This window comes from Ovis canadensis, chromosome 25 (assembly GCF_042477335.2).
Source record: "Ovis canadensis isolate MfBH-ARS-UI-01 breed Bighorn chromosome 25, ARS-UI_OviCan_v2, whole genome shotgun sequence".
Lineage (NCBI taxonomy): Eukaryota > Metazoa > Chordata > Mammalia > Artiodactyla > Bovidae > Ovis > Ovis canadensis.
In genome coordinates, this window is record NC_091269.1 from 41,746,852 (window position 1) to 41,770,883 (window position 24,032).

The 24,032-nt window shown below is 37.3% G+C and overlaps 1 protein-coding gene across 2 annotated transcripts in view; it reads right to left on the reverse strand.

The window, feature by feature from the left end:
• Positions 1 to 24,032, reverse strand: part of CTNNA3 (catenin alpha 3) — a 1,891,866-nt gene that overhangs the window by 1,854,259 nt on the left and 13,575 nt on the right. Inside the window, exon 1 of one of the 2 annotated variants that reach the window (XM_069571818.1) lies at positions 9,199 to 9,304. The exons of the other annotated variant lie outside the window; for it this stretch is intronic. The gene's annotated coding sequence lies outside the window, so the exon portion shown is untranslated. Of the gene's footprint in view, positions 1 to 9,198; positions 9,305 to 24,032 lie in introns of those variants that run through there. 2 annotated transcript variants of the gene reach the window in all.

Below are 24,032 nucleotides of genomic sequence, written 5' to 3' on the forward strand. Positions count from 1 at the left end.
TCCCTTAGCTTTGTTCATAGTGATGCTTCCTAAGGCCCACTTGACTTTGCACTCCAGGATGTCTGGCTCTACGTGAGTGATCACACCATCATGGTTATATGGGTCATTAAGATCTCTTTTGTATCATTCTTTTTTGTATACTTGCCACCTCTTCTTAATATCTTCTGTTTCTGTCCTTTATTGTGCCTATCTTTGCATGAAGTGTTTCCTTGGTATCTCTAATTTTCTTGAAGAGATTTCTAGTCTTTCCCATTCTGTTGTTTTCCTCTATTTTTTTACATTGATCACTTAGGAAGGCTTTCCTATCTCTCCTTGCTATTCTTTGAAACTCTCCATTCAAATGGATATATCTTTCCTTTTCTCCTTGTCTTTCACTTCTCTTTTCTCAGCTATTCGTAAGCCCTCCTCAGACAACCATTTTGGCTTTTTGCATTTCTTTTTCTTGGGGATGGTTTTGATCACCATCTCCTGTACAATGTCACGAACCTCTATCCATAGTTCTTCAGGCACTCTATCAGATCTAATCCCTTGAATCCATTTGCCACTCCCATTGTATAATTGTAAGGGATTTGATTTAGGTCATACCTGAATGGTCTAGTGGTTTTCCCTACTTTCTTCAATATAAGTCTGAATTTGGCAATAAGGAGTTCATGATCTGAGCCACAGTCAGCTCCTGGTCTTGTTTTTGATGGCTTTTAAAGAGCTTCTCCATCTTTGGCTGCAAAGAATATAATCAATCTGACTTCTATACTGACCATCTGGTGATGTCCATGTTTAGAGTCATCTCTTGTGTTGTTGGAAGAGAGTGATTGCTATGATCAGTCATTATCTTGGCAAAACTCTGTTAGCCATTGCCCTGCTTCACTTTGTACTCCAAGGCCAAATTATTGCAGGTATCTCTTGACTTGCTACTTTTGCATACCAGTCCCCTGTGATGAAAAGGACATCTTTCTTGGTGTTAATTCTAGATCATTTGGTCTTCATAGAACCATTCAACTTCAGCCACTTTGGCATTAGTGGTTGGGGCATAAGCTTGGATTACTATGATGTTGAATGTTTTGCCTTGGAAACAGAGATCATTCTGTTGTTTTTGAGACTGCACCCAAGTACTGCATTTCTGACTCTTTTTTTGACTTATCAGCGTTATTCCATTTCTTCTAAGGGATTCTTGCCTACGATAGTAGATATAATGGTCATCTGAATTAAATTAACCCATTCCAGTCCATTTTAGTTCACTGATTCCTAAAATGTCGATGTTTACTCTTTCCATCTCCTGTTTGACCACTTCCAATTTACCTTGATTAATGGATCTAACATTCCAGGTTCCTATGCAATATTGTTCTTTACAGCATTGGACTTTACTTTCAGCACCAGACACATCCACACCTGGACATTGTCTCCACCTTGTCTCAGCCTCTTCATTCTTTCTGTAGCTATTTCTCCTCTCTTCTCCAGTAGCATACTGGGCACCTACCAATCTGGGGAGTTCATCTTTCAGTGTCATATCATTTTGTTTTTCATACTCTTCATGGGGCTCTCAAGGCAGGAACACTGAAGTGGTTTGCCATTCTCTTCTCCAGTGGACTATGTTTTGTCAGAACTCTTCCTGAATTCTAGATCATTATCTGTCATCTGATTGGATATCCCACAAATAAATCCAACATCCCAAACTAAAAAAATAAAATGAAATAAAAGACAGTATGTTTACTCTAATCCTAGAGAGATAGCCTCTAGGACAAAAAGAATGTCAAAGTAATTTTAAACTACATTTAGTATTCTTATTATATATATGTGTGTGGTATAATGGGCTTCCCAGGTGGCTCTAGTGTAAAGAACTTTCCAATGCAGGAGATGTAAGAGGCATAGCTTCGATCCCTTGGTTGGGAAGATCCCCTGGAGAAGGGAATGGCAGCCCACTCCAGTTTTCTTGCCTGGAGAATGCCATGGACAGAGGAGCCTGGAGAGCTACAGTCCATAGGGTTGCAAAGAGTCAGACACGACTAAAGAGACTTAGCATGCATGCACGTGTATAATATATATATTCTTATTATATGTGTATACACATGTTGTTGCTCAGTCACCAAGTTGTGTCCGACTCTTCATGACCCCACAGACTGCAGCACACCAGGCTTCCCAGTCCCTCACCATCTACTGGGAGTTTGCCCAATTTGTGTCCATTGCATCAGTGATGTCATCTAACCATCTCATCCTCTGTCACCCTCTTCTCCTTCTCCTTCCCAGTGAGTCAGGTGTTCACATCAAGTCGCCAACGTATGTATACACATACATGAGGATAAAGTAAATAAATAATTATATTCACACTATTAGGAAATAAGATTCCAGAATTTTAAAAAAGAGATACAGATGGACAACAGGCTCATGAAAAATGTTCAATACCTCTAATCATCAGAGAAATGCAAATTAAAATGACAGTGAGACACCACTTAACACCTGTCAGAATGGCTATCATCAAAAAATGTAAATAATAAATGTTGGCAAGGACGTAGAGAAATGGAACCTCTGTACACTGTTGGTGGGAATGTAAACTGGTAAAATCACTGTGGGAAATAGTATGGAGTTTTCCCAAAAACTAAAAATAAAACTACCATATGATTCAGCATTTCCACATGTGGGTATATATCTGAAGAAAATGAAAACATCAATTTGAAAGGATTCATATACAGAAAAGAACTTAATGACCAAATAACCACAATGGTGTGATCACTCACCTAGAGCCAGACATCCTGGAGTGCGAAGTGAAGTGGGCCTTAGAAAGCATCACTATTAACAAATTGGTGAAGGTGATGGAATTCCAGCTGAGCTATTTCAAAACCTAAAAGATTATTTTGTCGAAGTCTGCACTCAATATGCCAGCAAATCTGGAAAACTCAGCAGTGGACACGGGACTGGAAAAGGTCAGTTTTCATTCCAAACAATTGCACTCATCTCACACACTAGCAAAATAATGCTCAAAATTTTTCCAAGCTAGGCTTGAACAGTACGTGAACTGAGAACTTCCAGATGTTCAAGTTGCTTTTAGAAAAGGCAGAGGAACCAGAGATCAAATTGCCAGCATCTGCTGGATCATCGAAAAAGCAAGAGAGTTCCAGAAAAATATCTACTTCTGCTTTATTGACTTCACCAAAGCCTTTGACTGTGTGGATCACAACAAACTGTGGAAAATTCTTCAAGAGATGGGAATATCAGACCACCTTACCTGCCTCCTGAGAAATCTGTAAGCAGGTCAAGAAGCAAAAGTTAGAACAGGACATGGAACAACGGACTGGTTCCAAATTGGGAAAGGAGTATGTCAAGGCTGTATATTGTCACCTTGTTTATTTAACTTATATGCAATGGCAACCCACTCCAGTACTCTTGCCTGGAAAATCCCATGGACGGAGGAGCCTGGTAGGCTGCAGTCCATGGGGTCGCTAAGAGTCAGGCACGACTGAGCAACTTCACTTTCACTTTTCACTTTGATGCACTGGAGAAGGAAATGGCAACCCACTCCAGTATTCTTGCCTGGAGAATCCCAGGGACAGAGGAGCCTAGTGGGCTGCCATCTATGGGGTCACACAGAGTCAGACATGACTGAAGTGACTTAGAAGAATGCAGAATACATCATGCAAAATGCCAGGCTGGATGAAGCACAAGCAAGCTGAAATCAAGTTTGCCGGGAAAAATATCAATAACCTCAGATAAGCAGATGACACCATCCTTACAGCAGAAAGCAAAGAGGAACTAAAGAGACTCTTGATGAAAGTGAAAGGGGAGAGTGAAAAGGCTGGCTTAAAACTCAACATAAAAAAAAAAAAAAAAGATCATGGCAACCAGTCCCATCACTTCATGGCAAATATATGGGGAAATAATGGAAACAGTGACAGACTTTATTTTCTTGGGCTCCAAAATCACCACAGATGATGACTGCAGCCGTGAAATTAAAAGATGCTTGCTCCTTGGAAGAAAAGCTATGACCAACCTAGACAGTATATTAAAAAGCAGAGACATTACTTTACCAACTAAGGTCTGTCTAGTGAAAGCTATGATTTTTCCAGAAGTCATGTATAGATATGAGAGCTGGATCATAAAGAAAGCTGAGCACCAAAGAATTGATGCTTTTGAATTGTGGTGTTGGAGAAGACTCTTGAGAGTACTTTAGACTGCAAAGAGATCAAACCAGTCAATCCTAAAGGAAATCAGTCCTGAATATTCATCAGAAGAACTGATGCTGAAGCTGAAGCTGCAAACCTTTGGCCGCCTGATGCAAAGAACTGACTCACTGGAAAAGACTCTAATTCTGGGAAGGATTGAGGGCAGGAGGAGAAGGGGACAACAGAGGATGAGATGGTTGGATGACATCACTGACTAGATGGACATGAGTTTGAGCAAGCTCCTGGAATTGGTAATGGACAGGGAAGCCTGGTGTGCGGCAGTCCATGGGTTCTCAAAGAGTCAGATATGACTAAGCAACTGTACTGAATGTACTTCAAAGTTCATAGCAGAATTATTTACAATTGCCAAGATACAGAAGCAACCTAGGTGTCCATCAACAGATGAACGGATAAAGATGTGCTATAGATATTCAAAAGAATACTATTTAGCCATAAAAAATGAAATTTTGCTAATTGCAACACATGGATGGACTTAGAGAGTACTCTGCATAGTAAAATAAGTCATACAGAGAAAGACAAATACTGTATGTTATCATGTATATGTGGAATCTAAAAAATAAGCCAAACTAGTGACTAAAACGAAAAAGAAACAGGGTCACAGATATAGAGAACAAACTAGTGGTTACCAGTGCTAATAGGGGAGGGCTCCTGCCCTGTAAACAGGCTACAAGGATACATTTTACAGCACAGGAAATATAGCCAATATTTCATAATAACTACAAATGGAGCATAATCATAAAAAATTTTGAGTCACTATGTTGTACACCTGAAATTAATAGAATATTATAAATCAACTATACCACAATATAAAGAAAAAAGATGCAAATGTAAAATCAAAAAATTTAAATTAACTTTATTTTAAATGGGAGCCATCAGTATGATCTCATTATATACGTTTCCTTTTCTAAAAAATATCTAATTCTTTTGTACGTATTCACACCCATCCAGAAAAAAAGGGGGGGCAGCAATGGCAATCTGGTGCATAGTTTGTGTTCCCTAAATATTATTTTCCACTAAAAGGACCTAGGTTCCTTGGTGAAAAGGCTGATCAAAGATCTGGTGCAGGAAATGTACAAAAAGAGCCTGGAACATCTTGAGCTAGGAATCAAGGTTCACTTGGGTTTTGACCAAAGCTTCTTGTTATTTCATCACTAAATTGTGTCTGACTATTTTACAACTCCATGGACCATAGCCCATCAGGCTCCTCTGTCCATGGGATTTTCCGGGCAAGAATACTGGAGTGGGTTGTCATTTCCTTCTCCCAGGGATCTTCCTGACCCAGGGATCAAACCCACATCTTCTGTTTTGGGAGGTGGATTTTTTTATCACTGACCAACCAGGAAAGCCAATCAAAAGGCTAAGTAAACAATTTAAAGGGGTTCTCAGTGGCCAAAAATCAGAAAATTTGAGCATCAAAAGAATAAAAATTATAATACACTGAAACATATCCAACATATAAAAATTCAAAAACAAAAACTCATTGGTCACCTTTCAAAGTTGCTAGAACACCATCTTATTTTTCTGAAAATGGGTAAATAATGGGAAATAATCAAGTATTTTCCTGATTTCCTGGTATGAACTATATTTCTGGCTAATGAAATAGCAAGGGAACCATACTTCTTTATAAATGATCCCAACTAATAAAACTAATAGGGGACTTCCCTGGCAATCCAGTGGTTAGGAGTCCACCTTCCAATGCAGGGGACATGGGTTTGATCCCTGGTCATGGAACTAAGATCCAACATACCACTGAGCAACTAAGCCCACACACCACAACTACTGAACACGTGCACTCTAAAGTCCGTGCTTTGCAACAAGCGAGGTCAATTCACAGCAACTAGAGGAAAAAGCCCATGTGCCACAACGAAGACCTGACACAGCCAACATTTTAAAAAATAAAATAATTGAAAATAAAAACAAAAATGTAAGCATTTAAAAAAGAATTATAGAATGATAAAGTTGCCATTTACAAACCCTTAAAAAATAATAGACTATACAGGAATTACCAGTACGAAGGCTAAAATCATTAGGTGACTGATTAACAGGGAACTATGAGAATCAGGCTTATAGTGCCTGAATGCACTGATCAATCTTAACATTACCAAAAGTGAGACAACCCAGGCTTATGTAGTAGACACATTAAATGGATACTTTACTTTCAACAAAGATGTCACGGTAACTCAATAGGAAAAAAAAGATAGTCTTTTCAACAAATGGTTCTGAAATCACTGAACACCTATGTATAAAACAGGTAATTTTTTTGGATTGATTCAAATAGAAATGTTCTATTTGATTATGGTGGTGCTTATATGATTGTGTATAATTGTCAGAATTCATCAAACTGTAAACTTAAAAAGGGTGAATTTAATGTATGTAAATTTGTCCTTAACAAATCCAACTTAAAAAAAAATCTTTTCTGTTCATCTCTTACCTCACTGACACTGAAAATATTTCCAGACTACTTCAGTTACTATATAATTACAGATTTCTATTGATATCCATTGACTCTAAAAGAAGTTAGCAGATTTCTCACTAGGATCTCTGAATTAATGTTTTCAAAAGCTAATTTGTTTTCCTTAAGCATCCTTGACCACTCTGGTAATCACTCAGTTTATTTGATGCCAAAACCTGCAACCCACTCCCGTATTCTTGTCTGGAAAATCCCATGGACAGAGGAGCCTGGCAGGCTACAGTCCATGGGGTCACAGAGTTGGACAGGACTGAAGCAACTTAGCACAAATCTGCTTTGGGCTTCCCATGTGGAGCTAGTGGTAAAGAATTCATCTGCCAATCAGGAACTGCAGGAGACATAGGTTCAATCCCTGGATCAGGAAGATCCCCTGGAAAAAGAAATGGCAACCCACTCCAGTATTCTTGCCTGGAGAATCTCCATGGAGAGAGGAGACTGGAGGGCTACAGTCCATGGGGTTGCAAAGAATCAAACACGACTTAACAACTAATCAACAACAAAACCCTACTTAGTATCTTAAGAATATTTGCTTCCCAGGTTTCAAACCTATGTGTCCAGGTTATCCACAATGTCATGTCATGCAGCTGATGTGGTATAGAACTCTAAGTCAACCTGCATATGTGTTTACAAAAGTACAAAAGAAAAAAAGCTTTGAGTATTTTGTTTCTGTAGTACTTTTTGTAAAAGATAACCACTTCTTATTTATTTTATTTTTAACAATGGAATAAAAAAGGAAGTCAAATGATTGTCCCTGACTCACCATGTTAATCGAACATCTGAAGATATCACTGAAAGATACTTAGCAAAATGTTAACTGCTACACTTTCATCCTTTTTCAATACTATTGGGTAAAGGCAGTGAACTTCTAAGCTTATTCACTTTTACAGGCTGGGTTCAGCATGGTGTGCAGCTCAGAGCCCAGAGTCTTCAACACAGTAGTTGGTTTTTGAGTATTTGAAGATCAAAGTACATTAAAAAGTCCTACCTCTGAATTCCTTCCTCCTACCCAACAACTTTTTCCCAAGTTAAATGGATCTAGTTAATTCTGACCTAACAGAAGCTGAAACTCAAATTAAATTTATAACCAAATTGAGTGAAGGAAGGAAAGTAATTAATCTCATTTATAAAAACCTATTCAGAAAAAATTTTAAATACCAGGACTAGATTCATACAAAATTGCCAAATATATTTTATTTTAACATTAGCTTGATTATATCTGTTCTAATATGCAGATATGACCTTATTTAAACAACTTCTTGTTGTTTCCAAACAACTAAGCCTCTTTAATCTTTCTTCTGAATTAAGTAACAGACCAAATTCCTTTCTGCTCCTAGAAAACTTATAGCATACTTATGCCTACATAAATCAGTGTGTGGGCTAAAAGGGCAGCAGTTCTCTACTTTTTTTTCCACCAAAACACAAGTGATATTTAAAGCATATTTAATATTCACCATCCAGCATACTTTCCCCACTCTGCACTGTCACCTTTGGTAAGGAAGACAGCTAGTTTGCATGAAAGTCCCCCGTAAGACTTCTATATATAAGCCTGTATTTTCTCTCCCATCAATCCACCATACACCAGTATCATAAAACCATCATCAAGAACTGTGGCAGCTCAGCCTTATTCCTGGCTCTGTTTTATACCTCATGCTTATTTTTCTTTCTACTTTCACCCCACTTTTAATTTCTCCTTTCTTGAATTTCACATAGCCTTGTAAGTCACCTTGAATCCTTTCCAGAACAAGGTAAGGAATAAATAATCATTCTATGTATCAGTAAAAGCAATCTCTTCTTGTTTACCCTAGATAAAGCCTTAAAACCTGAAGTCCTTGCAGCCTCTTAACTATTCTCTACCATGTTAAACACACGGCATCAAAATCCACAAGTTCCTATATTTTTACTTTTATTCTCTTTTTAAAATATTAAGGCAACATACAGAAAATACTAGAAAAGTATCCTTGTACAACTTAGGTTTAGAGCTTCATATAGAAATTAAATTGTCTGCACAAAGAGCCTGCTTGCTGCATAACTTTTATGTCTAAAGAATGTAAAGCTTCCAGTGTCTTGTATACAGTTACTCCAACAGTAATAGCTCAGCTAATAGGAATTTTTTAATGCTTTGATATAAGACTACTATAGCTTGGGCATTGGCACATGAGAATTTGTTTTAGCACTATTTTTAAAGCCATTAATAAATACTTCAAATAACAGAACTGAGCCTCTGCTCAACTGAGTCTGCCTCAATTGATGTGAAAGAAAAAGTATGTGAGAGAATCACATTTCTATTTAAAACGGAAATGACTGCTAATCTACTTGGAAAAGTAGATATTTATAAAGCTGGAGTTTTCATAAAGTAGTTTAGAGTTTAGTGCTATTAAAAGGAAATTAGTTATAAAAGTAATAAATACACAATACAGTAGTTTCTATTCATCCCATTTTATAGAAATAATATCTTTTAATTTCCCCCAAAGTTATCTAACCAAGTAACATATAACTTATAATTAGGATTTGCCTTAGAGCAAAATTTGATTTTAAAAAGTTTGACACTTCACTCACCTACTGCAGGACAGAGTATTGCCCATACACAGATACTAAACCAACTGTCTAAGCAATTTCTTGTGTTTAGAAATTCAGTGCCACTATCATGGCTCACAATTTGGCTTATGATGCATTTGTAAGCAAACAGCCTGACAAGTACCCTAGTGTATTTCAGGATGACTGACAGGACACAGTGGCTCAAACCAGAAAGGGGGATGGGTGCTCTTAAAGCAACATACCAGAGAAAGGCAATATTAAACAGTAGAATCAGATTGAAATTATATTTTTCAAGTTTGCAATGAAATAATGACATATTGTGTAATAAAAGCTTTTAAATATAACTTTTCATGTCATCATGTGCCCCAAACACTGTAAATTCCAAAGTGACTTTTAGAATTTAAAATATATTTTAAATGGACGACCAAAAGGACCTACATAATAGCCAGGGAATTTTGTTCAGTATTATGAACAAACAAATGGGAAAAGAATTTGAAAAAGAATAGATATATGAACATGTATAACTGAATCACTTTGCTGTACCCCTGAAACTACCACAATGTTGTTAATCAATTTTATTCCAATATAAAATTGAGTTAATAAAATAAAATATAGAAAAAATTTTAAAACAAACATGCTATATGGTACTTCCATGTACTTATCAAACTTCCTAATTACTTAAGAATATCTCAATTATTTTTAACAGAAATTAGTTCAGGGTACCCAGAGGAAAGCAGTTCTCAGGGTAGGGTTTTTGTGGGGTTTTTTGTTTTTTGTGTTTTTTTTTGGCCAAACCGTGAGGAATCTTACTTCCTGGACCAGAGATGGAACCCATGCACCCTGCAGAAGTCCTGAGAAAAGCAGTTCTTATCTCACCTCAAGATATTTGCCAGTCACTCTTACAACAGTAAGTAATAAAAGTAATTTAAATAGCTTGGATTATTCAAAATTGTTATTGAAGATGGAGATAAGGAGACCTATGTATTTTGCCTCTGCTGTCTTTCTTTCCTGTGGCCTACTTCCATAGTTAAAAAATAAATCATCAGGTTAGGAAATTTCAATTATGGGTATTTCCATATTAGTTTCACTTGGAAAAATATTTATTTAAGTGATACACTGACTTCATTATTCACAGTTACAATTTTTCCTATATTATCTTACAATATTCTGCACTGCTCAATCCTTTTACACAACAATCACCCCTATTTTTAAAACAAAAAAAAAAAGCCATTCATTTTTAAACACAATCCCACATTTAACCAGCAGAGGGTATCATCTGATCCTGAAAGGCCACAGTATTGAGTCCAGTGACATTTGTTTTAATACTTGAACTAGGAACTGAAGCACACCATCTCAACTTTGCCTATTAATAATATTGTGTCTAGCAATATTCCATTGTATTTGCCCTAGTAAATACTTCTTATCTGTGACAAATTATTTTGTTACATTATTTCCTCCTCTATCAATTCAATCAGATACATCAGAATTGGGTTCAATCATCAGGATGACTTTCTACAACTCTAGATTTTCTGGGACAAAAAAGCAAACAAAAACTCTGCATAAAGTTTCCAAGCTCCATTAGAAAATCCAAAAACAAATTCCAAAATTTAAAAATAAACTTCACTATAAAGCAAAATAATTTTTCTTCAAAATTACATATGATATCTGTAAACCATTTAGTATTTTCTAATTGCCCTGTTTAATATTTGCTAACTGTCCATTTTATAATAGGAGCTATAAAGTAATTTTAGAGGATACGTTTCTTGTTATCACTGCATTATTTCTCATGAGCATGCAATGTTATGACTGTAACAAAGTCCTCATACAAGCTACAAATTATTTCACAACTTAATACCCACTTCAGTTTGGAAAAACATGGGCACTGATTTGCCTGATTCATTCTAAAAATAAAGATTTTACTATGTAATTAATTAAAATCCAGCTTCCCAAGTGGCTCAGTGGTAAAGAATCCTCCTGCCAATGCAGGAGCCACAGGAGACGTGGTTCAATCCCTGGGTCAAGAAGATCCCCTAGAGAAGGAAATGGCAACCCACTCCCTATCTTGCCAGGATAATCCTATGGACAGAGGAGCCTGGCGGGATATAGTCCATGGGGTCTCAAAGAGTCAGACACGACTGAGCATGAATGCAGACCCAGCTAAAATCATTAACTACCACAAATTTATCTTAACCAAAGATACAAATTTTCCATGCTTCTCTAAAGCTATTATCACAAACATCAAGTCTACTATTAACGATGGCAAAAATAAGAGATCTAGAGGCTCAGAATGATCTCTCTTCTTAGGCTCACAGGCTTGCCACTAGTGACATATCCTTTATACTAAAGAATTAAATTTTCCAAAGAGAAGGGAAATAATCACTCAGTTGCGATACAAAATAGGAAACTGCAATTTCTTGAAAAGAGAATTTTATTCCTTATAATGAAAGCAACTTTAGGGCTCTTCATTCTATAAAATCACTTTTAGCATCTGAATATGGCTGTTTCTTTCCTCATATAGTTATCATGGCGGCCATGTAAAAATTATATTTCATATTTGGAAATAATAACATCCTGTTATTGATTTTTCATAAAATTTTGTAACTTTAATTTTCTAAACTGATATATTCTCTATAATACAAAATCAACACTTAACAATTCTTTCTCAAACTAACTTAGAAGAAAGCATCCAGAAGGAAACTGAAAAGTCTGTTTTGCTAGTAATTTGCTTATCCTTTTCACCTATCACTCACACATTTTAGAATATACAGATAACTAATTTTCTCTTTCTGTCCTCAGTTTCCAACCCTGAGTTTCATTCCGTGATGCAGGCACTCCTGAACTATGTCTCATTTAATGATTTCTGTTTTTTCCAGGTGCCTTAAGCACCTACATGTAAAGTCCTTGTTAGATTCTACTTGTGGCTAAAAAAACAAAAACAAAAAAAAAAAAAAAACCTTTTTAAATAATAATGCTTTGGTAGGGAGGGGGACTGAATGACTAGTCAATGCTGCTGCTGCTGCTAAGTCGCTTCAGTCATGTCCGACCCTGTGCGACCCCATAGACGGCAGTCCAACCCTGTGCGACCCCATAGATGGCAGCCCACCAGGCTCCCCCGTCCCTGGGATTCTCCAGGCAAGAACATTGGAGTGGGTTGCCATTTCCTTCTCCAATGCATGAAAGTGAAAAGTGAAAGTGAAGCCGCTCAGTCCGACCCTCAGCAATCCCATGGACTGCAGCCTACCAGGCTCCTCCGTCCATGGGTGTTGCCAGGCAAGAGTACTGGAGTGGGGTGCATTGCCATAGATACTATTTATTTAAAATAATCCTTTTTACCTTTAACAAAAATGCCTCCATATAGTTTATGCTCTATTTTAATTTTTTATACATTCTTTATATAGTCTATCTTGAAAAATATGAATTACCTCCCTATTGCAGTAACATAACATATAACTCATAGCATATGGCTCATAACATAATATTCATACCAATGAGCAAATCTAGAGCAAGCTCTACTCTGACTACAGTACGCATGATAAGTTTGGGGTATGAGTAGCATGTGCAAATGGGTATTCCTGTTGGCAGCTGGAAATTCAGAATCCTGTAACTCAGGAAAAAATCAAGATATGATAACTATGCATTTGTGTTATGCCTTAAACTATAAGACAAGAAGAGCTCTCTCATGGCTGAGTAGAGAGAGATAGGCATCAATAATCCACTAAGGGTAGGAAAAGAAGGGAAGTAATGAAAACCATAGGCAGAAAGGCAAGATAAACTTCAGATTCAAGCTCTGCTTTACTCTGCTTGGTCTTGTTCACACTGACTACCTGGTTTCTTCATGTGAGATGAGACCTATAAAGTTGGTATAAAAGGTAATTACTTATAAAATTACTCATAGAATCCAATGAAGTACTAATTACAGTATTAAATAATTCATTAGTCAATTATTATTTTGTGGAAGATAAATTTCTCATTGTGGAATTCTACTTTTCCAAATCCAAATACCATTGAATCTTAGAAAACTACTGTGAGAGATAAGAAGTAGATTGCCCATCTGATTTAAAAGTTGGTGAAGTCATTAAATTCACACATTTTTATTTACAAATTAAATCCATTTCACCATTTCTACCCCATCCATGTTAATAATTTATAATTAAGTAATAAGGAATCATGGTCCTAAAATGGAAGTGCTTAAGAGCTGCTTCCAAAGTTGTAACAAATGCTTAATAAAAGCAAAACATACTAACACATATTAATTATGTATGTTATCTAGAGGATTGAGTGTGAGATGTTTTAAGGATAGAATACACAACTAAATACAAAAGAATGACAGTAAGCTTAAAAAGAATAAAATAAATAAACTTCTGTGTCTTGTTCCCACATAAGACATGGAATTATGCCAATTTGCTTCATTCCAGAGAAGGGAGCCAAGTCACTGATGGCTATATTAGAGAGAGAAGGAAATCCTTTCTCCCACTCTGTGTTTCCAAAGATAATAACAGAAGACTAGAGCATGATGGATTTCACTACCAAGTAGCCATGTTTATTTTACTCATGCTCTCACTGACCCTCTAAAAGTCAACTCTTACTAATTTTGCATTATGGAACACAAGAAAAAATATGTACAGAATTCATTTTTCAAAACTTACAACATCCCTAAATTATCTAAAAAAGAACTGCTATCATCCCGAAACTTAAACTGTAACACCATTCCTATCAGGCCTTTAACTGTAGTGAAAAGAATGGTGCTAATCAGAGTAAAGAAAAATAATTAAACTCAGTCATTAACATAGTGAGTCACATTTTTTGGCTCTAAATAACCCTGCCCACACCTGCGCAGGATATGTAAGAGACATGGATCTGATCCCTGGGTCAGGTAGATCCCCTGGAGGAGGGCATGGCAACCCACTCCAGTATTCTTGCCTGGAGAATTTCATGGACAAAGGAGCCCGGTGGGCTACAGTCCATAGAGTCTCAAAGAGTCTGACATGAATGAAGCGACTTAGCACGCACGCACAATTAACCCTTCCCAATAATCTAAATAACCCACACATGTGACAAGACTCATCCCAGCTTTATTCCTCCCAGGTCTTGAATACAAAGAATTAGACTGACCCAATCAATCATGCTCCTCTGTTAAAGTTCAACTCATGAAACTGGTGTGAAAAGCCTGGGGTTGTTTTTGTTGTTGTTATTGTTGCTATCATATTCTATATCCTTCAGTATCAGCTCCATTTCACCCCCTCCTTCTGATAGGCATCCAATCTATAGTAGTTAGTGTTGGCAGTTTCCCAATCAACTTTCTGTGGCTTTTTTTACATATGATATTTATCTTTATAATGATACATTTCTTTACAATGATAAATCACCTTATGTGTGTATGGATTTTTTAATTTACACCAACAGTATTGTAATTTCCATCTCTTTCTATTTCTCAATCTCTCTCTCTCTGTTTCTCCTCTTAACATGACATTTTCAAGGCCTACTGATGTCGAACTATAATTGCAGCTTAGCTCATTCAACACATAGTCTCATCTCCCCCTTGCCTTTCACTGCTATGGAAACAAACAAGACTAGATTTCCCAGCATTCTTTGCAACTCAGAATGGCATATGACAGAATGAGATGTCAACTCTTGCTTTACCTATTAAAAGGTAAAGCAACATTGCCATGGCCCTTCACCCTCCCTTCTGTTATCTGTAGTATAAAGCCTAGACACCAAGCAATCTTACTGCAAACCTGAGGAGGAAAGATGACAGAGCAGAACTACAGAAAGAGCTTGGGTCATTGATGTTATCAGCTTTGAACTTCTCATCTATACATTTCTTATTTTTGAGAAAAAGAGGCGTTCTCAATTAACATAATTGATTTAGTTCTTTTATTTTGCATTTGTAGCATTCTGTTTTGTATTTTATTTTGCATCAGATGCATTTATAATGTATTTTATCTGACCATATGCCTATTCAAGTATGTTTAGGTATTTTCTAACTGTTTACTATGGGAAACAATGTTATAATATAATAAACATTCTCTTTTTTTTTTTTTTTTTGACTCTTGTGAATTTGTTTTTATTTTTATTGGGCTCTAGGGGATGGGATGGGGAATGCCTCTGTTGAGTTATGCCCCACTAGGAAGATGTCCCTCTGCAAGAGTCCCTCTATATGATTTATATATATACATATACATATTTCATATATGTGTGTGTATGTGTGTGTGTGTATACACAACATATGTATGTGTTCTGCTGCGGGTTGAATTGTGTCCTCACCTAAATTCATGTTTATATCCCAATCCTCTGTACCTCAGAATATGGCTTTATAGGAAACAGGGTCTTTAGTGATGTGATTAAGTTAAAATGAGGCCATTATGATGGGCCTTAATTCAATAAAAATTTAGTCACTCAGTCATGTCTGAGTCTTTGCAATTCCATGGAGTGTGGTCTGCTAGCTCCTCTGTCCATAGAATTCTCCAGGCTAAAATATTGGAGTGGGTAGCCATTCCCTTCTCCAGGGGATCTTCCCAACCCAGAGGTTGAACCCGGGTCTCCTACATTGCAGGCAGATTCTTTACCATCTGAACAACCAGAGAAGCCCAATTCAATATAAGTGGTATCCTTTTAAGAGATGTCCATCAGCAGATGAATGGATAAGAAAGCTGTGGTATATATACACAATGGAGTATTACTCAGCCATTAAAAAGAATAAATTTGAATCAGTTCTAATGAGATGGATGAAACCGGAGCCGATTATACAGAGTGAAGTAAGCCAGAAAGAAAACCACCAATACAGTATACTGACACATATACATGGAATTTAGAAAGATGGTAATGATGACCCTGTATGCAAGACAGCAAAAGAGACACAGATGTATAGAACAGACTTTTGGACTGTGAGGGAGAGGGAGAGGGCGGGATGATTTGGGAGAATGGCATTGAAACATGTATACTATCATGTAAGAAACGAAGCACCAGTCTATGTTCGATACAAGATACAGGATGCTTGGGGCTGGTGCATGGGGATGATCCAGAGAGATGATATGGGGTGGGAGGTGGGAGGGGGATTCAGGATTGGGAGCTCGTATACACCCGTGGTGGATTCATGTCAGTGTATGGCAAAACCAATACAGTATTGTAAAGTAAAATAAAGTAAAAATAAAATTAAAATTAAAAAATTAAGTTGCAGACAGTAAAAAAAAGAAAAAAAGAGAGGTGCGGACACAGATATCCACAGAGGAATGACCATATAAGGATATGCAAAAAAACATGGCCATTTGCAAGTCAAGGAGAGAAGCCTCAGGAAAACACAAACACACATCTACTGACACCTTGATCTTAGACTTCTAGCCTTCAAATTATGAGAAAATAAATTTCTGTTGTTTAAGCCTCCCATCATGTTGTAATTTGTTATGGCAGCACTAGCAAGTAAAACAATTCAAAAGTAGAATTTCTGGGTCAGAATGTATGTTGAGTACTCAATTTCAGCAAATATTACCAAATTGGTGTCCAAAATAATATTAGCAGCAGACCACATGTATTCACATGTGTCCCACACCTCCTTACCAGAACAAGAGACTGCATGACATTTCAACTTCTGCCACCATGAGAGGTACAAAGTTGATCTCATTGTCATTTTAATTTTCATTTCTGATTACCAATGTAATTGGTGATCTGTTTTAGGTTGATTAGCTAGTCATTCAACACTCTTTTTGCGAATTGCTTATCTATATTTTTTACCAATTTTTCTCCTAGGTTGCCTATTTTTCCTTAATAATTTCCAAAACTTCTCTACAAATTCTATATATAATCCTTTGTTAATTATATTCCTTGAAAATATCCTCTCCCTGCTTAATATAGAAATATAGCAAAATAGCAAAGACCCTTTCTTTGTGATTTTTTTCTTTTGGCCATGCTACATGCATGAAGGATCTTAGTTTCCCAACCAGGGGTTGAACCCATGTCCCCAGCTGTGGAACAACTGGACCATCATGGAAGCCTCTAAGCATTCCACCATCTATATATATAAAAGTCCTATTTTTTTCATATTCTTACAGATACTAGGCTATTGCCAGACATTAATTTTTGCCAATCTAGTAGGTATGATAAACTGTCTCATCATTGATTGAATTTATATTTACCTAATAACTGGTGAAACAAACTAAACATCTTTTCACCTAGGTATTGGTCATTTCAATTTTCTTATCTGTGAATTACTTTTTCAGTTATCATAGACCCATTTCCCTATTAAGATCATTCTTTTCCTCATTAATTTTTTAGGAGTTCTTCAGATAATTTCAACTGAATATGTCTATAAGTCAGTTATTTCCACAGCAATTCTACATGAGAAACTATCCTAAAACTCAGTGGCATAAAACAACATTATGTCTTGTGCATTTTCAGGTTGGCTGGGAGTTGGCCAGGATGGGCCTCGCTGGCTTACTCCAAGCTGTACTCCAGATCTACTTCACGTGTTTCTCATCCTCCTTGGACAAGGAGGCTACCAGAACCCTGTTTTTCCCATGGCAACAACAAAAATATTAGAACAGTTGGAAACACAATGCATCTTAAAATATAAGCTTCAAACAAGCACTTTGCCTCTTCTGCCTACATTTCAATGGGCAAAGCAAATCACACAAGTCTAATACTAACCATGTTTTCAAGTACAGGGAAATATACTCTGTCTCTAGCAGGAAGAACCACAGTGTCACATGGCAAAGGATGTACATACATGGGAAGGAAAAGGGGAACAACAATGCCATCCATTTTATAGGCCAATTTATTAATATATCCGCTCAGTTGGTATCTTTCATTTATCTTCTTTTATGCGATTTTTTCACAAAGAAAGTTTTTATATTAATGTAATTAAATATTTTACTTTATTGCTTATGTTTTAGGGGTCCCACTTAAGAAATTATTTCCTACCCTAAGATCATAATAAATATGCTCCTATATTTCCCGCTGCTGCTGCTGCTGCTGCTAAGTCGCTTCAGTCATGGCCAACTCTGTGCGAGCCCATAGACAGCAGCCCACCAGGCTCCCCCATCCTTGGGATTCTCTAGGCAAGAATACTGGAGTGGGTTGCCATTTCCTTCTCCAATGCATGAAAGTGAAAAGTCAAAGTGAAGTTGCTCAGTCGTGTCCAACTCTTAGCGACCCCATGGACTGCAGCCTACCAGGCTCCTCCATCCATGGGATTTTCCAGGCAAGAGTATTGGAGTGGGGTGCCATTGCCTTCCCCAATATTTCCCACTAGAAGAATGCAATTAAGAGGATCAACAATCAATATATTATTTTAGCTTAGTGTGTGTATAAACACAAGATTATATGATATAAACTAAGGCACCAAAGTAAAACAAGTAATTAAAGTTAAAAATAATTACCAAGGATGATTAACTATTATAGGTAAAATTTTTAGCTTGGTCTTTAAAAAATATTAATGGATACAGGCTGACAAAGATGAAAAATATGCAAGAATGATAAGGAATCACAAAACTTTATATTTTTTTATTAACATGTTTATTGATCCAAGCTATATCTTTAAAACTGCTAAGCACAAGACTTCTCAGGTCATGACATCCTAGAAAAAAAAAAAAAAGAAACTTTTATAGAACTTAGCTATTTATAAAACAATATATGTTATGATGCCAAATATATAAAATACATGTATATATGTGCTAACAGTAGCAACTACTTCAGTAGTTTGGGGCAAAAAGAGGTCCTATCTATTAATTTTCCAATTCAAAATACTTCCCAACTGCCACCCTGGCAGGGAGTCCAGTATCTCTCTTGTTCCTTAAACTGATCAGGAATTCTGGGAGCCTTTCAATCCACATACCTCAGAAAAAGAAAACCAGAAAATTTTATTAGATACAAGAGGGCCCTGTTGAGGGCTGCTGGTGTTCTGCTCCTGGCACACAGTTTACTGATGAAAACAGATCCCCTGCAGTTCCATGTGACCTTTCCACCTGCTGTGCTCCTGCCTCTGCTGCTGCAAATACAGTGGTCACAGTGATTCTTAAAGAGAGCAGCCTGCGCCCTTAGAGATATAGCATGGCAGCCATGCCTAGAACTTTTTGGTTCACCAAGCACCAAGTGGCTGGATCAGGAGGGCCTTCTGCTTCCAGTCACACAAGTACCCAAACAGCATCTCGCATTGGGCAATGCAAATCACAACAGGAGTCCCAGTCTAAGATCATTGATGTTCTTTCTTACTCAGTCCTTTTTTAATCATGACCAGTTGAATGCACAAAATACTTTCTAACAGTAACTACAGGGAAGGAGTCCAGGTCTTGGCTCTGTTCCTCTCTAAAGGCTCCCAGACTCTTTACAAACTTCCTCCAGTCCTCTCAGTGCTGACCGGCCCTGCAGGTGAAGGAAGACTGGGAAGGGCAACCTTCACAAAACCAGAAAAGACCCCATTACACCAGTACCTGAGGCACAAAAGACCTCATCAACTGTTTCAAACATTGGGGGAAATTTTCTCTGACCTTATAGTTGCCAGATAAAATATAGAATGCCCAGCTAAGTTTGAATTTCAGATTAACAATGAATAATTTTCTGGCATATGTCCTATGCTGTGTTTGAAATGTACTGAAAAGATTATTGGCTGTTTTCCTAAAAGTCAAACCTGTGTGTCTTAAATTTTTAGTTGCTGAATCTGGCCACTCTACCTTATCTACTTCATGGATGGAACAAATGAGGAGGGAGGGAACCCAGAACTCCGCTGTGCCTAAATTTAAAGCAGCCACAGGGCCAGACCCTCAAATCCATGTATCTTGACTTCCTATCAGAGACTTGAGGCTGAGAGAGCCAAAGAAAAAGCCAGCTTTCACTCTGTTACTGCTCAGGAGCTGCTTTTTAGATAGCCAGAGATGTTTCCTGGCCACCTTCCAGTAGTATATTTCTAACTACACTCAGCTGGAAGATTTTTAGTTCCTAAAAATGCAACACAGGATAAATGAGGACAAGGGAAGAATGACACACTGTGCCCTGGGATATTGCAGCCCCAACAGTAGGAGCAGACATACAAAAAAAAAAAAAAAACACTGGCAGAGGCCATGCTAGAGACTAGGTTTTATGCATCTCTGTTAGAAAAGGGAATCTGAATTGCTCCAAATCATCCAAGATAAAATTCACCTCCAATAGAGGACCTAGGAATAGGAGAATAGTTGCCCCAGGTAAATATGTAGCTCCTGTGGCCCAGGAATTTAAATACTTGCCCTGCATTTTAAGATTTGAGAAATAATGTAGCTCCAAAATTGATAGTGACAGAGCTCAAAAGGGATATAGATATGTATAAACACCAGGACTGAATAAATCTCCTGTTTTTAAAAAAATAAGCAAACAGGAAAAAAAATCCAAAATTAAAACAATAAAAGAGGGAGACAGGGAAATTATCCTCAAGACAAAAGAGAATTTATAATACATCAACTCTTGTTCTCTCAGTGAAATACTGAAAGTGAAAAATTCTAGGTAAGAAGTGATGGAAATTCTAAGTAAAATGAAAGAAAGTTGACAGAAGTGAAATGTCAGGATAAAAAAGAGACCTGGTTAAAAACTAAAGTAAAAGAATTCAGTAAACCCAAAGAGACAATAAAGTAATTAAAATTTGCACTGAGGAATCACTGCTCTCCTTTATCACCTGCCTTTCTATCAGCAACTTTTTCATTCAGAGAGCAAAAGAAACTAAGAATGGAAGGGCTACCCTGGGCTTAATCCTTACCAACAAAGAGGAATGCGTTAGTGAAGTGAAAGTGACAGGAACCTTGGGGAAAATTGAATATATCACCTTACAGTTCATTACAGCCAAGGAAGAAAATAAAAAGCAAAGTAAGACAAGTACCTAGATTGCTTAGCAATTTAGAGAAAATACAAGGATTTCCCAGAACCAGAGATTCTAAAACGAAAGACAGGTCAAAAAATAAAACTCACCACTGCAATCACAAATGAGGGAAAAAATGGGAGAGACTGTATGTAAAAATAACTCAATGTGCTATCTAAGGAGTTTTCTAAAGACTCAGATTTTTAAAGGACATACAAAAGAAGGAAAAAGTGATATTGGCCTATTAGAAGAAAGGATTACCACAATGAGCAAAGACTTGTGAAAAACACACAAAACAACATAAAAACTTTTAGGTTGTATTTGAAGGTGGGAGGACAAGAAAAGTACAACCTAGCTCCTCTACTCCCAGGTAGATTCCAGGTTAACAAGTTACAGAGAGGAGTTTGCTTTCATATTATATACCAAGGAACAAGGTCTTCCCTGGTGGTCGAGTGGTTAAGAATCTGCCTGCCAGTTCAGGGATGCTGGTTTGATCCCTGGTCTGGGAAGATTCCACTAATGCTGTGGGGCAACTAAGCCCATGCTCCACAACTGTTGAAGCCCTATGCCCTAGAGCCTGCACACCACAGCTAGAGAGCAGCCCCAGTTCACTGCAACCAGAGAAAGCCCTTGCAGAGCAATCAAGACCCAGCATAGCCAAAAATTCATTACATTTTTTAAAAAAGGAAAGACTGCACCAACAATCTTAAGAAATTGATAATCCAGACAGAAAAGACAGTGGGAGAATGTTTGTTTAAATAAATGTCCATTTCCAGGTGTATTTTATTATAGCAGGCCTTCTCATTCTCAGCACTATTAACATTTTAGGCCGGATAATTTGTTGTGGAGTCAGGGGGTAGGAGGGGGAAGGCTGTCTTGAGTTGTAGGATATTTAGCAGCATCTTTGGCCTCTATCCACTAGATGCCAGTATCATCAGCCTCCTAGTTGTAGTAATCACAAATAGCTGTAGACATTGTCAAATGTCTCCTGGGAAGCAAAAGTATTCTGGGGTGAGAACCACTATATTGCAGAACACTGAAAAATATAATAAAAATATATTATCACAAAATTATGGTTAGCATCTTTGAGTAATCATGGCACAGGGAACTGACAAGTGTTCTCCCATATATCAAAAAGGTAGACTCTGAAAATCTAATGTTAATCCACAGAAAATTTTAATATAGTATCAAAATATTATTAATTGGAAAAGAGAGCAATGATCTCATTTTGGTATAGTTGTATTAAGAGCCAGTCAAACTAAACTAATATAATTTTTTCTCTTCCTTTTTTTTATTATCATAACTAAAGAAGGTATACTGGTTTCACTAAAATAACTTTTAAATCTTTTTAAAAATCTTTGACAAGCTAAAGAAATATTAGCTGTCCATATACTGTTGGTTGAAGTATACACTGGTTAAACACCTTTTGAGGAGGCACTCTGGCAACATCCATAAAATTTTATATGCACAAATTCCTAGACTAAACAAATAGTTTAGGAACCTGAACATGTGTACAAAGATGCAAGGCAAGGACTGCAGTGTGTAGTGTTTTTGTGATAATAAAAAACTAGAAACAACCTAAATGTGCATCAAGAGAGACTACTTACATAAATTGTCATATATTTCCTCATTAGTATGATTTGAACTGTAACCAGAGAAAAAAGCTTAGGAAATATATAGAATCCAATTGGATTTCATTTGCCTACAATTATGGGAGATATGAAAAATATTTAACAACCAGCATGGATTAGGCCCCAACTAATAAGAGTCTAGCCTGGAGCTGGGTCTTTGAAAGCCCCCTGTATGTGAGGGTTCATCCTTTAGTTGCTGGGTCTAAGGAAAATCTAGAGGGTCCCAGGAAGGGGCCAAGTGAAGGAAGGCTATTAGAGACAGAGAGAAGGAATACAAAAGCATTTCATATTTTAACAATTTGTATGCCCTTACAAAAAAAGAAAAAGCAAGAGAGTCCCAGAAAAACATCTATTTCTGCTTTATTGACTATGCCAAAGCCTTTGACTGTGTGGATCACAATAAACTATGAAAAATTCTGAAAGAGAGGGGAATACCAGACCACCTAACCTACCTCTTGAGAAATCTGTATGCAGGTCAGGAAGCAACAGTTAGAACTGGACATGGAACAACAGACTGGTTCCAAATCAGGAAAGGAATATATCAAGGCTGTATATTATCACCCTGCTTATTTAGCTTATATGCAGAGAAATGCTGGGCTGGATGGATAAAGCACAAGCTAGAATCAAGATTGCTGGGAGAAATATTAATAACCTCAGATATGCAGATGACACCACTCTTATGGCAGAAAATGAAGGAGAACTAAAGAGCCTCTTGATGAAAGTGAAAGAGGAGAGTGAAAAAGTTGGCTTAAAGCTCAACATTCAGAAAACGAAGATTATGGCAGCTGGTTCCATCACTTCATGGCAAATAAATGGAGAAACAGTGGAAACAGTGGCTGACTTTATTTTTCTGGGCTCTGAAATCACTGCAGATGGTAATTGCAGCCATGAAATTGAAAGACGCTACTCCTAGGAAGAAAAGTTATGACCAACCTAGATAGCATATTCAAAAGCAGAGACATTACTTTATCAACAAAGGTCCGTCTAGTCAAGGCTATGGTTTTTCCAGTGGTCATGTATGGATGTGAGAGTTGGACTGTGAAGAAAGCTGAGGGCCGAAGAATTGATGCTTTTGAACTGTGGTGTTGGAGAAGACTCTTGAGAGTCCCTTAGACTGCAAGGAGATCCAATTAGTCCATCCTAAAGGAGATCAGTCCTGAGTGTTCATTGGAAGGACTGATGTTGAAGCCTGAAACTCCAATAATTTGGCCACCTGACACGAACAGCTGACTCATTTGAAAAGACCCTGACGCTGGGAAAGATTGAGGGCAGGAGAAGAAGGGAATGACAGAGGTTGAGATGGTCGGATGGCATCACTGACTCGATGGACATGAGATTGGGTAAACTCTGGGTGTTGGTGATGGACAGGGAGGCCTGGTGTGCTGTGGTCATGGGGTTGCAAAGAGACGGAC